Here is a 15,129-nt window from a genome sequence, read left to right on the forward strand (position 1 = left end):
CCTCATTAATGCAGCTCCTGATGTCCTCAGCAGCAACATGGTGGAGATTTGCAGCTTCATGCTGGTCAACTGGAAGACAACTGATTAAGATTAAAAGATTAAGATTAAGATCCATTTATTCGTCCCAAACACATGCACAGACATGCAAAGGCACACTCATGCAGGTAGGGAAATTTAATCTCTGCTTTTTACCCATCTGGTGCAGGACACACAGAGCAGTGAGCGACCATGTACGGCGCGCACGGAGCAGATGTTGGGGGAGTGAGGTGCCTTGCTCAGGGGCACTAGAGAGGGTAGGGAGACTCTTGGATTTTTGGATAGATCAATCCAGGTTTGTCTTTTGTTGTCTCTCCGTGGAGTCAAACCGGAGACGAACCAGAGACCTTCTCTGCCCATAGTCCAAGTTTCTGCCCTCTACACATCACTCCATACGTTGCTCCCTTAACTACAGATGGCCTGCGAATGTCATGGAGTTTTACAGTGAATTAGACAGTTTAGATATGATTTTAATCTCCACACATCAGTGTTGTAAACAGTTCTCAAATTAATTATATAATTATGTTTTCACACTGAGGGAAGTGGAGAGACTTGATGTGGACTGTTATCAATAGCTCTGTGGGAGATTATCATCTTGAATATTACAGATGAGGTAGAAAGACATTTTATCTATTTTTACAATGTTGTATTTCTTTCAGTACTTTTATCAAAAGCGACTTAGATAAAAATATGTGCATTTAACCATTAGGATACAAACCCAGACCACAGTACAACGGTTCTATCTGAAATCTGTTGTGCTTCATACACAACTCAAAACATTCGTTAACAGTGCGTTTCTTCTCTTCATAGATGAGGAACTGCAGCACCTGACGTCGTCAGCAGCAACATGGTGGTCAACACGTGGACGACTGCATCATCATCAGAAGCTACACAACACTTCTAAATTCCTCCCTTAAATAAAGATGGCCTGCAACTGTTTGGTGGTGGCAGTCATTGCTAAGTGGCATGGATAAGAATTAATTTCTATCTTCATTATGGTTGGTTAAAATAATAAAAACTTATAACAACAATGTGTATCTTTTGCTTTCTGATTTGATACACTTTAGATAAGAACCCAGTGTTTAATATTTCTGCTTTGCCATAAGAGACAAAACATGGTCAATTGGTCATCACAGCTGTGTCCTTCAGGCTCGTCCGTCCCTAATAAAATGAGAGGAAACATAAAAATAATCAGATCATAATCATTTCATCTTAGGAAATAGGTAGTGTACATCATTTTCAAATTCTCTATGAACACTGTCTGTTCTAGTAAAGTTACAAGGCTATAATGTATTTATATTTAACAAAAGAATTCAGGGAAGTCTGCCTGAGATAAACGATGTAAACACTAGTAGACACGGTTATTTTTCACTGTAACATGTGACAGGACATCAACACCGTGACTCTGAATAAAGAGCCTTAGGATACGTAGTGCTCCTTTGCACAGCTGCTCTTACAATGTGTAGCAAGTGCTAAATCTCCATTAGTATAATAGTAATGAAAATCACCCTTCACATAATTGAACATATATTTTCCATGTGAACCGCTTTAACACAGTTCAATTGCGGAGCAAAATATAACTTATACAGTATTTATTAGAGTTACATATGAACAAAGTGTGTATTCTTATTTTCGGTGGATATTCAACTATGTATTTGAATATGCTTTTGGATTAAAACGTGCACTACCATGACAATGAATGTTTAGTATGGAGCTATTTCACATTAAAAGTATTGCATTATAATTTAACACATTATGTATTATGTGCAATACTTTGTAAGTAATGAAAACAGGTCTGTACCTGGAGTCAGTGTTCAGTCTGGTTGGATTCAAGTTGTGTCTCACGCTGGACATCCTAGAGGAACATTGAACACAAATACACAGATATGTTAAGTCATACATGTGCCATGTTATCTGCTTAACAGACTTTTACATGGTAATAATAAAATATGAATTCAAAGTTAATCAGATCATAATCATTTCAGCTTAGGAAATAGGTAGTGCATATTAGCCTACAATTCTGTATGACATTGTCTGTTCTAGTAAAGTTACAAGGCTATGATTTACTCATATTTAACAAAAGAATTCAGTGAAGTCTGTCTGAGATTAACGATTTAAATACTGAAGGTGGGAGACACGGTTACTTTTCACTGTAACACGTTACAACACTACTCTGAAGAAAGAGCTTTAGGACACGTAATGCTCCTTTGAACAGCTGCTCTTGCAATGCAGATGTGACTTTAAACACTCAGGTTTCTCAGGTTTCAGTTAGCATCGCTAGCCCGCTAGCGAAAGTAACTTACAAGCCGACACACAGTCTCCTGTCTCAGAGTCATCCGCATAAAGTAACGCTTATATCTGCTGGGTGGACCCGCTCATGTCGTTTCATGTCGGTGTTTGTCGGTAATAACCCCAATCGAATCGAAGGACAGTTACTGCACCCATGCGAAGATATTGTTAGCTTGCTTGTTAGCGAGCTAGTTAGCCTCCGGCGCTAGCGAAAAACAAGCCGACACACAGTCTCCTGTCTCAGATTCATCCTTATAAACGAACGCTTATCTCTGCTTGGTGGACCTGGGTTCATGGCGGTTGTTTCGGTAACAGCTGGCATTCGCATCGAACCCGTTGATATACACTGAGCTGGTATGTAGCTCCCGGATTAGCGTCCCATAGCTATCACGGCTGATTCAAAGGCACCCTGCGAATCACATTGAAATAAAATACTTAACGTGACTTACCACAGAAATGGAGGCGCAGACATCGTTACCGTGACCGTCAGGAGAAGGAGCAGAACATCAAAGTGTGTAATTTACCGGGTATGTGGGTGTAAGCCATTTCATGAGGCGTTCACTTGTAGCTGGTTGAAGCCGAACTCACAACACACAGCACAGCTTACACTGTGACGTCACGTGAATTTCAAACATCTATATCGCTTAAACGAGGGAGTTAAAATAAAATACACCCCCCTCAGAGTTGTCATGAAGGAAGAACTTAGCGATTGAGACTAAAACCAAAGTTTGAGCAATGCTGTAAAAGGTTTAATTCTCCTCTAAAGTTGGCCACCCTGTAAACACAGTCTGTTAATGCATAGATAACACAATCCATGGTCTGACACTGCCATCTAGTGACTAAATATTGCAGCACATCTGCCAGATATAGATGTTTTCATTCCTCAAACTGGAAGCCACACCACGGTCACACAGTATTATGAAAAGTTGCAATTTCGTTAACTTTAGATCTTCATCTTGTTTTGAACACATGCATCAAATTTTTACGTTGATTTAATGAAGGCCCTACGAGTAGTGAATCAAACTGTAACACATAGAAAAACAAGACATTTGCTGTTGCCACCAGGGGACGCTGTGATTTTAAGTCACGATTTCTGTACCGATGTCTTCAGGTCGCGACTCTTGTGTTATGTGTATATTTTGGACTCGATTGGACAAAATATGTCCAAGATACAGGAGCCCGTGTTTTGATGGCGTTTAATCAAACTTTGAGGCCACACCACGGTCAGACGGTTTTGCTAAAACTTAATCCTTCAATAACTTTAGATCTCCATTTTGTTGTGATGACGATCGTCTAAATTGTAAGTTGATTTGATGAAAGCTGTAGGAGGAGTACTTCAAAACAAAAATATGGAATATGACCAAAATGGCCACTAAAGTCAAACTGGCGGGCTTCCTGTTGCGTTATTCATAATGCACTGATGGACTTTTTTGTGCATCTAGTCATGATACACAATAGCCTTTGTTTTTTTTGAAGATCGGTGAATGCTAAATGAGGGGCTTTTCCGTAGGTGGCGCTCTTGAGCCATTTTGCCACGCCCTTTTCAAAATACTCCAGAATACGTAAATTTTCGCCGCCTTCGAATTTACTGCAAACTCCTACAACTTTTTGAGCACATTAAAGCCCTCAAAAAGCCAATTCATTTAAGCTAAGAAAAATAATAATAATAATAATAATAATAATCATTTCAATTTCAATAGGGCCTCCCACCGATTTCGGTGCTCGGGCCCTAATAATAACTAGGGCTACGTTGTAGCACTTGCGGGCCCGAGCACCCGCACGTTGAAGCCTGTTGCGGTCGGTGGAGAGAGCGATCGATGACCAAGCGCACATCATCGATCGAGCATGCACTTCTCCACGTTAAATGCGTTTTGCACTCTGCGGCAGTAGGTTTGCCAGTAGGTGGCGCCATCACTATTATTACGCACAGACATATATATCTGTTCATGTAGGCGCTCTGATGTAGCGTGAGCAATTTTGTGTCAATTGGACAATGTTAACACAACTTAATTTTCACACTGATCAGTAGGTGGCGCTATGACCCTGAACTAATATTTATATGTGGAGCTGTTCAGAATAGTATTGTGATCATAGGTCAGTAGTTTGGAGCCGGTTGGATAATGCAGAGTGGATTAACAAAGTACTTCCTGTTTCCTGGCGAATCAGTAGGTGGCGCTATGACACTGAGGAAATATTGACACATAGAGCTGTTCAGGCTTGGACTCTGACCATGTGACAGAAGTTTGGTAGTGATAGGACAATGCACAGTGGAGTTATGATAACATCGTGTCCTTTGGCGAAGGAAAATCCTTCGCCGCACATCAATGTTTACACGGTTTGAGGAAACGTCACAATTCTGACCATGATCTAATGACTTGACTGATCTGATTTGAGCTGTATATTGTAAATCAGCCAGGAGCAGTTCATCAAAGTATAAAACATGTCACTTCCTGTAGCCACCAGGGGGCGCTGTAATTTCAAGTCATAATTTCTGTGTAGATGTCATCAGGATGGCACCCTTGTCTTACATGTCTAGTTTGGACTCGATTGGACAATGTATGTCCGAGATACAGAACCTCGTGTTTTGATGGCGTTTAATCAAACTCAAGACGCCACGCCACGGTCACACGGTGTGACGAAAGGTCAATCTCTTAATCACTTTTTATCTCCATCTTGTTGTGATGGCACTGATCTTAATTTGAAGTTAATCTGATGAAAGCCCTGGGACAAGTGCATCAAGTAAAAATGTGGAATATGGAAAAAAAATGGCCACTTAATCCAAAATGGCGGCCTCCCTGTTTGGTCAAGCATACCTATCCAAGATATTTTTTTGTTTGTTATGAAACGACACATGTCCCGATAGATTTGTATACATGTCGGCCATCGTAGTGCCGGGGTTGCCCTATAGGGGGCGCTGGTCAGTTTTTTTGCCACGCCCATTTCTTAAAACCATATGAATATCTTCAGGGGGGGGCTGTTGTTACACACATGTAGTTTGAGAGAGATAGAATCATGAACACTGAAGTTACAGCAATTTCGTGTTTCACGGCGAGTTGATGAACTTTAATGCCACGCCATTCATATGGCGTTTGACGAAAAGTCACGGTAATCTTATGTCTTCATTGTCAATGTCTTGGGACCCATTTGATACAGTTTGACATGGTTGAGGTCAGTGGATGAGGAGAAATTCATCCAAGTGTAAGACAAGCAAAAAACAAGACATTTCCTGTTGCCACCAGGGGGCGCTGGGGTTTTAAGTCATCATTTATACATAGATGTCATCAGGCGGGGACTATTGTCTTACATGTCTAGTTTGGACTTGATTGGAACATGTATGTCCGAGATACAGATGCCCGTGTTTTGATGGCGTGTAACCAATTTTTAACGCCATGCCACGGTCACACGGTGTGATAAAAAAAAAATCCCTCAATCATTTTTTATCTCCATCTTGTTGTGATGACACTCATCTGAATTTGAAGTTGATCTGATGAAAGCCCTGGGACAAGTACGTAAAAGTAAAAATGTGGGATATTGCCAAAATGGCCACTAAAAGCAAAATGGCGGACTTCCTGTTGCGTTTTTCATAATGCTCCATGAGACTTTTTTTCATGACTGGTCACGATACACCTATATCCAGATTTTGATGAAAATCCGTTATGTGGAAACCTAGGGGCTGGTTCCAGGGGGCGCTGTAGAGCCATTTTGCCACGCCCAATTCCAATTACTCCAGAATACTAAAATATCCGCAGACCTTGAATTTCCTGCAAAGTTTCATAACTTTTTGAGCATGTCTAGACCCTGAAAAAGCCCCCCAAAGGGAAATAATAATAACTAGGGCTACGTTGTAGCACTAACGGGCCCGAGCACAGGCAATTTCTATTCTGTTGCGGTCGGTGAAGAGAGAACGTTCAATGACCAAGCGCTCGTCTCTGCGTTGCATGCGTTTGTGCACTGCGGCAAGGATTATTGTTTCACTTCCTGTAGCCAGCAGGAGGCTCTATGAACTAGAGGTAAGTAACCTTGAAACCATACAACCAAACCTATTGCTTTAACTATCACCATATACTTACATGCCTCAAGGCTTTTTTAATATAAAATTGTTATAAAAGTTAGTTTATTTAACACGTCTAATGAACACATTGAAGCAAGTTAACTGCAGAGTCGTATGTTTGGCTGTGACTTTGTTTTATTTTAATAAGTTAATATCAATACGCTACATGTGTAAGTTGCATGTGATAATAACTATGTTTCACCATTATTCTGATACAGGCTGATATATCCACCATTACTATTTTCACATCGTTAATTTAGTCTGTCATGGAGTTGTAGAGTCAATTAGACAGTATAGATAAGATTATAATGTCCACACATCAGTGTTGTAAACACTTCTCCAGTTAATTATATAATTATGTTTTCACACTGAGGGAAGTGGAGAGACTTGATGTGGACTGTTATCAACAGCTCTGTGGGAGATCATCACCTTGAATATTACAGATGAGGTAGAAAGACATTTTATCTGTGTACAATGTTGTATTTCTTTCTCACGTTTTATCAAAAGCGATTTAAAGTATGTGCATTTAACCATTAGTATACAAACCCAGAGCCCAGTACATCGGTTCTATCTGAAATATGTGGTGCTTCATACACAACACAAAACATTCATAACAGTGTGCTTCTGCTCCTCATTAATGCAGCTCCTGATGTCCTCAGCAGCAACATGGTGGAGATTTGCAGCTTCATGCTGGTCAACTGGAAGACAACTGATTAAGATTAAGAGATTAAGATTAAGATCCATTTATTCGTCCCAAACACATGCACAGACATGCAAAGGCACACTCATGCAGGTAGGGAAATTTAATCTCTGCTTTTTACCCATCTGGTGCAGGACACACAGAGCAGTGAGCGACCATGTACGGCGCTCACGGAGCAGATGTTGGGGGAGTGAGGTGCCTTGCTCAGGGGCACTAGAGAGGGTAGGGAGACTCTTGGATTTTTGGACAGATCAATCCAGGTTTGTCTTTTGTTGTCTCTCCGTGGAGTCGAACCGGAGACGAACCAGAGACCTTCTCTGCCCATAGTCCAAGTTTCTGCCCTCTACACATCACTCCATACGTTGCTCCCTTAACTACAGATGGCCTGCGAATGTCATGGAGTTTTACAGTGAATTAGACAGTTTAGATATGATTTTAATCTCCACACATCAGTGTTGTAAACAGTTCTCAAATTAATTATATAATTATGTTTTCACACTGAGGGAAGTGGAGAGACTTGATGTGGACTGTTATCAATAGCTCTGTGGGAGATTATCACCTTGAATATTACAGATGAGGTAGAAAGACATTTTATCTATTTTTACAATGTTGTATTTCTTTCAGTACTTTTATCAAAAGCGACTTAAAATATGTGCATTTAACCATTAGGATACAAACCCAGACCACAGTACAACGGTTCTATCTGAAATCTGTTGTGCTTCATACACAACTCAAAACATTCTTTAACAGTGCGTTTCTTCTCTTTATAGATGAGGAACTGCAGCACCTGACGTCGTCAGCAGCAACATGGTGGTCAACACGTGGACGACTGCATCATCATCAGAAGCTACACAACACTTCTAAATTCCTCCCTTAAATAAAGATGGCCTGCAACTGTTTGGTGGTGGCAGTCATTGCTAAGTGGCATGGATAAGAATTCATTTCTATCTTCATTATGGTTGGTTAAAATAATAAAAACTTATAACAACAATGTGTATCTTTTGCTTTCTGATTTGATACACTTTAGATAAGAACCCAGTGTTTAATATTTCTGCTTTGCCATAAGAGACAAAACATGGTCAATTGGTCATCACAGCTGTGTCCTTCAGGCTCGTCCGTCCCTAATAAAATGAGAGGAAACATAAAAATAATCAGATCATAATCATTTCATCTTAGGAAATAGGTAGTGTACATCATTTTCAAATTCTCTATGAACACTGTCTGTTCTAGTAAAGTTCACGGCTATAATGTATTTATATTTAACAAAATAATTCAGGGAAGTCTGCCTGAGATTAACGATGTAAACACTAGTAGACACGGTTATTTTTCACTGTAACACGTGACAGGACATCAACACTGTGACTCTGAATAAAGAGCCTTAGGATACGTAGTGCTCCTTTGCACAGCTGCTCTTACAATGTGTAGCAAGTGCTAAATCTCCATTAGTATAATAGTAATGAAAATCACCCTTCACATAATTGAACATATATTTTCCATGTGAACCGCTTTAACACAGTTCAATTCCGGAGCAAAATGTAACTTATACAGTATTTATTAGAGTTACATATGAACAAAGTGTGTATTCTTATTTTCGGTGGATATTCAACTATGTATTTGAATATGCTTTTGGATTAAAACGTGCACTACCATGACAATGAATGTTTAGTATGGAGCTATTTCACATTAAAAGTATTGCATTATAATTTAACACATTATGTATTATGTGCAATACTTTGTAAGTAATGAAAACAGGTCTGTACCTGGAGTCAGTGTTCAGTCTGGTTGGATTCAAGTTGTGTCTCACGCTGGACATCCTAGAGGAACATTGAACACAAATACACAGATATGTTAAGTCATACATGTGCCATGTTATCTGCTTAACAGACTTTTACATGGTAATAATAAAATATTAATTCAAAGTTAATCAGATCATAATCATTTCAGCTTAGGAAATAGGTAGTGCATATTAGCCTACAATTCTGTATGACACTGTCTGTTCTAGTAAAGTTACAAGGCTATGATTTACTCATATTTAACAAAAGAATTCAGTGAAGTCTGTCTGAGATTAACGATTTAAATACTGAAGGTGGGAGACACGGTTACTTTTCACTGTAACACGTTACAACACTACTCTGAAGAAAGAGCTTTAGGACACGTAATGCTCCTTTGAACAGCTGCTCTTGCAATGCAGATGTGACTTTAAACACTCAGGTTTCTCAGGTTTCAGTTAGCATCGCTAGCCCGCTAGCGCAGCTAACTTACAAGCCGACACACAGTCTCCTGTCTCAGAGTCATCCGCATAAAGTAACGCTTATATCTGCTGGGTGGACCGGCTCATGTCGTTTCATGTCGGTGTTTGTCGGTAATAACCCCAATCGAATCGAAGGACTGTTACTGCACCCATGCGAAGATATTGTTAGCTTGCTTGTTAGCGAGCTAGTTAGCCTTCGGCGCTAGCGGAAAAACAAGCCGACACACAGTCTCCTGTCTCAGAGTCATCCGCATAAAGTAACGCTTATATCTGCTGGGTGGACCCGCTCATGTCGTTTCATGTCGGTGTTTGTCGGTAATAACCCCAATCGAATCGCAGGACAGTTACTGCACCCATGCGAAGATATTGTTTAGCCTCGGGGCTAGCGCAACTATGCTAACAAGTTGCTTTAACACACGCTGCAAATCACTTCTAACAGATCGAAATAAAATAGTTAACTTCACTTACCACAGAAACGAGAGAGCAGTCGCCTTTTACGTGTCCGTCAGATGAACAAGCAGAACAGCAAACTGTGCTACTGATTCGATGTGTGAGTGGACCGTCACCACAGACTCAGCTCTTACTGAAGGAGATTGTCATGATGCGTTCACTTGCAGCTGTGTTAAATTGCGTTTCGTTTTTCATGTCGAGATGATGACCTCAGCTGCCAAGCAGTTAATCATCATGATGAAAAGTCACAGCAATCTTATGCCTACACTATCAATATCTTGAGACCCATTTCACACAGTTTGAAATGGTTTCGCAAAGTGGCTGAATAGAAATAACTCCAGGTGTGAGTTGACCAAAACAATGCGGTCTAATGATGCGTTCATGGTAACTCCGTTAAAATGAATTTCGTTTGTCATGGTGAGCTGATGAACTTTGATGCCCCGCCATTAACAATCCGCATGATGAAAAGTCACAGTAATATTATGCCTACATTATCAATATCTTGAGACCCATGTGACAAAGTTTGACATGGTTTAGCACAGTGGCTGGGGAGAAATAGATCAAAGAGTAACACCTACCAAAACAAGACATTTCCTAATGCCCCCAGGGGGCGCTGTCCTTTTAAGTCATGATTTCTAGGTAGATGTCTTCCGATCGCGACTCTTGTCTTATGTGTATAGTTTGGACTCGATTGGACAAAATATGTCCAAGATACAGAAGGCCGTGTTTTAATGTTATTCATCAAATTTTAAGGGCACGCCACGGTCAGACGGTGTGGTGAAAAGTGTTTTTTTTGATAACTTTACATCTTCATGTTGTCTTGAGGAGACTCATGTAATTTTTAAGTTGACCTGATGAAGGCCCTACGACAAGTAAATCAAAGTGTAAGACGTATAAAAAAAAAACATTTCCTGTTGCCACCAGGGGACGCTGTGATTTTAAGTCACAATTTCTGTACCGATGTCTTCAGGTCGCGACTCTTGTCTTATGTGTATAGTTTGGACTCGATTGGACAAAATATGTCCAAGATACAGGAGCCCGTGTTTTGATGGCGTTTAATCAAACTTTGAGGCCACACCACGGTCAGACGGTTTTGCGAAAACTTAATCCTTCAATAACTTTAGATCTCCATTTTGTTGTGATGATGATCGTCTAAATTGTAAGTTGATTTGATGAAAGCTGTAGGAGGAGTACTTAAAAGAAAAAATATCGAATATGACCAAAATGGCCACTAAAGTCAAACTGGCGGGCTTCCTGTTGCGTTATTCATAATGCACTGATGGACTTTTTTGTGCATCTAGTCAAGATACACAATAGTCTTTGTTTTTTTTGAGGATCGGTGAATGCGAAATGAGGGGCTTTTCCGTAGGTGGCGCTATTGAGCGGTTTTGACACACCCGTTCCCAAATACTTCAGAATACGTAAACTTGCGCACATTTCTAATTTACTGTACACTTTAGAAACTTTTTGAGCACGTTAAAGCCCTCAAAAAGCCAATTCACTGAGCGAAGAAAAATAATAATAATAATAATCTTTTCAATTTCAATAGGTCCTCTCACCGATTTCGGTGCTCGGGCCCTAATAATAATAATAAATAGAGCTGTTCAGGCTTGTACTCTTATCATGTGACAGAAGTTTGGTAGTGATAGGACAATGCACAGTGGACTTATGAAAACATCGTGTCCTTTGGCGAAGGATGATCCTTCGCCGCACCTCAATGTTTAAATGGTTTGAGGAAATGTCACAATTCTGACCTTGATTCAATGACTTGACTGAGCTCATTTGAGCTGTATATCTTAAAGCAGCCAGGAGCAGTTCATCAAAGAATAAAACATGTCAATTCATGTTGCCACCAGGGGGCGCTGTGATTTCAAGTCATAATTTCTGTGTAGATGTCATCAGGTTGAAACTCTTGTCTTACATGTCTAGTTTGGACTTGATTGGACCATGTATGTTCGAGATACAGATGCTCGTGTTTTTATGGCGTGTAACCAAACTTTAACCCCATGCCACGGTCACACGGTGTGAAGGGAAAGAAATCCCTTAATCAGTTTTTATCTCAATCTTGTTGTGATGACACTCATCTGAATTTGAAGTTTATCTGATGAAAGCTTTACGACAAGTAAATCAAAGTAAAAATGTGGAATAGGGCTAAAATGGCCACTAAATCCAAAATGGCGGGCTTCCTGTTTAGTCTAGCATATCTATCCAAGAGACTTATTTGTTTGTTATGAAAAGACACATGCCCAAATCGATTTTTGTACATGTCGGCCAATCGTAGTGCCGGGGCTGCCCGTTAGGGGGCGCTAGTCAGTTATTTTGCCACGCCCATTCCTTAAAACCATATGAAAATCTTCAGGGGGGGGATGTTGTTGCACACATTTAGTTTGAGTGAGATAGAGCCATGAACACTGAAGTTAGAGCAATTTCGTGTTTCGCGGCGAGTTGATGAACTTTGATGCCACCCCATTAATATGGCGTTTGACGAAAAGGCACAGTTATCTTATGCCTTCATTATCAATGTCTTGAGACCCATTTGATACAGTTTGACATGGTTGAGGTCAGTGGATGAGGAGGAATACATCCAAGTGTAAGACAAGCAAAAAACAAGACATTTCCTGGTGCCACCAGGGGGCGCTGTGATTTTAAGTCATTATTTCTGTGTAGATGTCATCAGGCCGGGACTCTTCTCTTACATGTCTAGTTTGGACTTGATTGGACCATGTATGTTTGAGATACAGATGCTCGTGTTTTGATGGCGTGGAACCAAACTTTGACGACACGCCACGGTCACACGAAGTGACGGAAAAAAATTCCGTTGATCATTTTTTTTCTCAATCTTGTTGTGATGACACGCGTCTAATTTTTAAGTTGATCTGATGAAAGCTCTACGACAAGTACATTAAACTAAAAATGTGGAATTTGGCCAAAATGGCCACTAAATCCAAAATGGCGGGCTTCCTGTTGCGTTTTTCATAATGCTCCAAGAGACTTTTTTCTATGATTATTCACGTTACACCAGTGTCTAGATTTTGGTGAAAATCGCTTATGTGGAAACCTAAGGGCTGGTTCCAGGGGGCGCTGTTGAGCCGTTTTGCCACGCCCATTTCCAAATACTCCAGATTACGTAAATTTTCACCACTCTCTAATTTACTGGAAAGTTTAAAAACTTTTTGAGCACGTTGAAGCCCTCAAAAAGCCAATTCATTGTTCGGAGAATAATAAGAACTAGGGCTACGTTGTAGCACTTGCGGGCCCGAGCACCCGCACGTTGAAGCCTGTTGCGGTCGGTGGAGAGAGCGATCGATGACCAAGGGCAAATCATCGAACGAGCATGCACTTCTCCAAGTTGCATGCGTTTTGCGCTCTGCGGCAGAAGGTTTGCCAGTAGGTGGCGCCATCACTATTATTACGCACAGACATATAGATCTGTTCAAGTAGGCGCTCTGATGTAGCGTGAGAAATTTTGTGTCAATTGGACAATGTTTCCGCAACTTAATTTTCACACTGATCAATAGGTGGCGCTATGATCCTGAACTAATATTCATATATGGAGCTGTTCTATTCAGGATTGTGATCATAGGTCAGTAGTTTGGAGCCGGTTGGATAATGCAGAGTGGATTAACAAAGTACTTCCTGTTTCCTGGCGAATCAGTAGGTGGCGCTATGACACTGAGGAAATATTGACACATAGAGCTGTTCAGGCTTGGACTCTGACCATGTGACAGAAGTTTTGTAGTGATAGGACAATGCACAGTGGAGTTATGATAACATCGTGTCCTTTGGCGAAGGAAAATCCTTCGCCGCACATCAATGTTTACACGGTTTGAGGAAACGTCACAATTCTGACCATGATCTAATGACTTGACTGATCTGATTTGAGCTGTATATTGTAAATCAGCCAGGAGCAGTTCATCAAAGTATAAAACATGTCACTTCCTGTAGCCACCAGGGGGCGCTGTAATTTCAAGTCATAATTTCTGTGTAGATGTCATCAGGATGGCACCCTTGTCTTACATGTCTAGTTTGGACTCGATTGGACAATGTATGTCCGAGATACAGAACCTCGTGTTTTGATGGCGTTTAATCAAACTCAAGACGCCACGCCACGGTCACACGGTGTGACGAAAGATCAATCTCTTAATCACTTTTTATCTCCATATTGTTGTGATGGCACTGATCTTAATTTGAAGTTAATCTGATGAAAGCCCTGGGACAAGTGCATCAAGTAAAAATGTGGAATATGGAAAAAAAATGGCCACTTAATCCAAAATGGCGGCCTCCCTGTTTGGTCAAGCATACCTATCCAAGATATTTTTTTGTTTGTTATGAAACTACACATGTCCCGATAGATTTGTATAAATGTCGGCCATCGTAGTGCCGGGGTTGCCCTATAGGGGGCGCTGGTCAGTTTTTTTGCCACGCCCATTTCTTAAAACCATATGAATATCTTCAGGGGGGGCTGTTGTTACACACATGTAGTTTGAGAGAGATAGAATCATGAACACTGAAGTTACAGCAATTTCGTGTTTCACGGCGAGTTGATGAACTTTAATGCCACGCCATTCATATGGCGTTTGACGAAAAGTCACGGTAATCTTATGTCTTCATTGTCAATGTCTTGGGACCCATTTGATACAGTTTGACATGGTTGAGGTCAGTGGATGAGGAGAAATTCATCCAAGTGTAAGACAAGCAAAAAACAAGACATTTCCTGTTGCCACCAGGGGGCGCTGCGGTTTTAAGTCATCATTTATGCATAGATGTCATCAGGCGGGGACTTTTGTCTTACATGTCTAGTTTGGACTTGATTGGAACATGTATGTCCGAGATACAGATGCCCGTGTTTTGATGGCGTGTAACCAATTTTTAACGCCATGCCACGGTCACACGGTGTGATAAAAAAAAAATCCCTCAATCATTTTTTATCTCCATCTTGTTGTGATGACACTCATCTGAATTTGAAGTTAATCTGATGAAAGCCCTGGGACAAGTACGTAAAAGTAAAAATGTGGGATATTGCCAAAATGGCCACTAAAAGCAAAATGGCGGACTTCCTGTTGCGTTTTTCATAATGCTCCATGAGACTTTTTTTCATGACTGGTCACGATACACCTATATCCAGATTTTGATGAAAATCCGTTATGTGGAAACCTAGGGGCTGGTTCCAGGGGGCGCTGTAGAGCCATTTTGCCACGCCCAATTCCAATTACTCCAGAATACTAAAATATCCGCAGACCTTGAATTTCCTGCAAAGTTTCATAACTTTTTGAGCATGTCTAGACCCTGAAAAAGCCCCCCAAAGGGAAATAATAATAATAATAATAATAATAATAAAAATCCTTACAGATT

The 15,129-nt window shown here is 40.6% G+C and overlaps 2 long non-coding RNA genes across 2 annotated transcripts; both read right to left on the reverse strand.

Annotated features, from left to right (window-relative positions):
• Nucleotides 1–311: 311 nt before the first annotated feature.
• LOC128438574 (uncharacterized) lies at nucleotides 312–3,623 on the reverse strand. The gene is made up of 3 exons (XR_008338346.1): nucleotides 2,775–3,623; nucleotides 1,838–1,891; nucleotides 312–1,197 (listed from the first exon to the last, which is right to left on the reverse strand). It is a non-coding gene; the product is annotated as an uncharacterized LOC128438574 (long non-coding RNA).
• A 3,480-nt stretch (nucleotides 3,624–7,103) lies between these two features.
• LOC128439047 (uncharacterized) lies at nucleotides 7,104–10,687 on the reverse strand. Its single transcript, XR_008338413.1, has 3 exons — nucleotides 9,796–10,687; nucleotides 8,837–8,890; nucleotides 7,104–8,197 (listed from the first exon to the last, which is right to left on the reverse strand). It is a non-coding gene; the product is annotated as an uncharacterized LOC128439047 (long non-coding RNA).
• Nucleotides 10,688–15,129: the final 4,442 nt, after the last annotated feature.

This window comes from Pleuronectes platessa, chromosome 4 (assembly GCF_947347685.1).
Source record: "Pleuronectes platessa chromosome 4, fPlePla1.1, whole genome shotgun sequence".
NCBI lineage: Eukaryota > Metazoa > Chordata > Actinopteri > Pleuronectiformes > Pleuronectidae > Pleuronectes > Pleuronectes platessa.